The sequence below is a fragment of the Myotis davidii genome, unplaced genomic scaffold (assembly GCF_000327345.1).
Source record: "Myotis davidii unplaced genomic scaffold, ASM32734v1 scaffold194, whole genome shotgun sequence".
NCBI classification, from domain to species: domain Eukaryota; kingdom Metazoa; phylum Chordata; class Mammalia; order Chiroptera; family Vespertilionidae; genus Myotis; species Myotis davidii.
Genome location: NW_006286673.1, coordinates 3,357,114 through 3,359,832, shown reverse-complemented (window position 1 = coordinate 3,359,832; position 2,719 = coordinate 3,357,114).

Here is a 2,719-nt window from a genome sequence, read left to right as displayed (position 1 = left end):
GGGAGCTCCTCATCCCTCTGATCAGCCCTGCTCTGTGCGTGACAGGGGGGAGCTCCCCAACCCCCTGATTGCCCCTGCTCTGTGCGTGACAGGGGGCAGTGCTGCAACCTGCCCATTGACCATACCTTGAGTGTGACTGGGCGGTGCCCCAACCCTCCAATCGGCCCTACCCTGAGCATGACTGAAGGTGGCATCACAACCTCCCGATCCGCCCTGCACTGTGCATGACAGGGGGCGGCGCCCCAACTCCCCAATCAGCCCTGCTCTGAGCCCGACCAGGGGCTGCACCTAGGGATTGGGCCTGCCCTCTGCCACCCAGGAGCAGGCCTAAGCCAGCAGGGCGTTATCTCCCGAGGGGTTCCAGACTGAGAGAGGGCGCAGGCGGGGCTGAGGAACCCCCCTACCCCCCGAGTGCACAAATTTGTAATTTGTCTTTGTATATACTCTGTCTTGCCTGCTTTTGGAATGTAATTTTTATCCTACTTAGTTCCTCTACTGATTGAAATTAATACAATCTGTTTCTGTACTTGTTACTCTAGAAATTATGTATATCCGTATGAAACTCTACTATTAAGATGAGCCTCTTTCCAGACTTCACATTTCTCCATTATTACTGGGAGGCAATTCATTTACCAGATTAAATGAAATTACTCCTAGATATAACTATTTTTTAAATATATATAACATTTTTTTTAAAAGCAGCCCAGCCCTAGCCAGTTCAGCTCAGTGGATATAGAACGGCAGCCTGCAGACTGTAAGGTCAAGGGCATGTGCCTTGGTTGCAGACTCTTCCCCAGCCCAGGCCCTGGTCAGGGCATGTGCAAGAGACAACTAATGGATGTGTTTCTCTCACATCAATATTTCTCTCTCTTTCCCACTCTTTCTAAAAATCAATGAAAAAATATCTTCAGGTGAGGATTTTAAAAAAAGCAGCCCATGCACTTTAACACTGTCCTTCAGTTTAAAAACAGATTACAGCCCTGCCAGCTGGTGTTGCTTATAGTTGATCATCGACCCACAAAAGAGGATACTGGTTTGATTCCATTTGGTCGGGGAACTTGCCAGGGTGTGTCATGTGGGAGGCAGCCAATCGATGTTTCTAAAATAAACATTTAAAAACAGATTACAGCCCTAACCGGTTTGGTTCAGTGGTAGAATATTGGCCCTCCTATTGATGTTTTTCCCTCTTCCTCTCTTCCACTCTAGAAAAAAAAAAGAGAAAGCAAAGGAAAAATATCCTCAGGAGCAGATTAACAAACAAAACCTACAAGAAAGATTACAGTTGAATCTAAGCCAATGTTCTGGGTGTGGAACCTGCCCTAATCACTAAGGCTGGCCTCGCTGAAGTAGTAGGAAAGTCCTTAAAACAATCTTGAATGTTATATACCACTGATGTTTTTTTTTTATCACTACGATCTTTCATGTTTATAATTACAAAATTAATCTCAAAAATTAAGAAAGGAAGCTTGGGAAAGAGGGTCTTTGGGTAAAAATCAACTTCAGAGGCTCTCTGATGAGTAAATTTTGCAATGAATCTACCTCAAATTAGTGTATGTGTATACAAATTCCTATTCTTTGTCTTGAAAAAGTAGCTGATTTCAGGACTTGACCATGGGAAATATACATGGCCCTGAACATCTGATTGTGTCTGGAATGAGAGGTGTAACCTAAAACTGATGGAGAAAGACAAATACAGGAGTGGCTTAAATAGGCTCCCTCAGGCCCTTTCAGGAATTTTGTCTCACTTGGATGAATGAGTTGTAAATTCACCAGGTCAAAGAAGGGGCATTCTACATAGCTGGATTGGCTGTGATTGGAGCATTAGCCCTCGGACTAAAGGGTCCAGGGTTTGGTTCTTGGTCAAGGACACATACCTCAGTTGAAGGCCTGATCCCCAACCCTGATTGGGGTGTGTGGGGGAGGCAACCAATAGGTGTCCCTCTCACATCGATGTTTATCTCTCTCAGTCTCTCCCCATCCTTTCCACTCTTGTATAAAAAAATCAATGGGGGGTGAGGGTGGGAGAGGCGCAAAAAAGGGGCATTCTAGTAACAGTGGAATATGTGGCACTTGCTGAGCACTTACAAAGTGCCAAGTGCTGGCCCTGACCGGTTTGGCTCAGTGGATAGAGCGTCAGCCTGCGGACTGAAGGGTCCCAGGTTTGAGTCTGGTCAAAGGCATGTACCTTGGCTGCAGGCACATCCCCAGTGGGGGGTGTGCAGGAGGCAGCTGATCGATGTTTCTCTCTCATCGATGTTTCTAACTCTATATCCCTCTCCCTTCCTCTCTGTAAAAAATCAATAAAATATATTACAAAATGCCAATTGCTGGTCTAAAGCCCCATTGTCCAGTATGGCGGCCTTTAGCCACTGTAGCTGAGTAACTAGTTATGTGTGGCTTTCAGCCTGAAACCTCCTAGGAAAGAAAACTTAAGAACTAGAAATGTTTGAATGTACTTTGAAGCTATATGGCATTTATGCTACCATAGGCAGGTTAACCTATTATTGTATTAAAATTTTAACAAAAAAGACAACCGTATTAAAATGTAATTTTTTAATTGTTTTTACTTTTCAGTAAAATTAATACTTGTGACACTTTTCCCTGAAATTATGAATTAACTGTCTCAGAGTTAACAAGAAATGGATTCTTCCATTAAATTTATAAAATATTTAGCTTGTAAGAAATAATTTTTTTTATTATTACACAGCATTCAGAGATT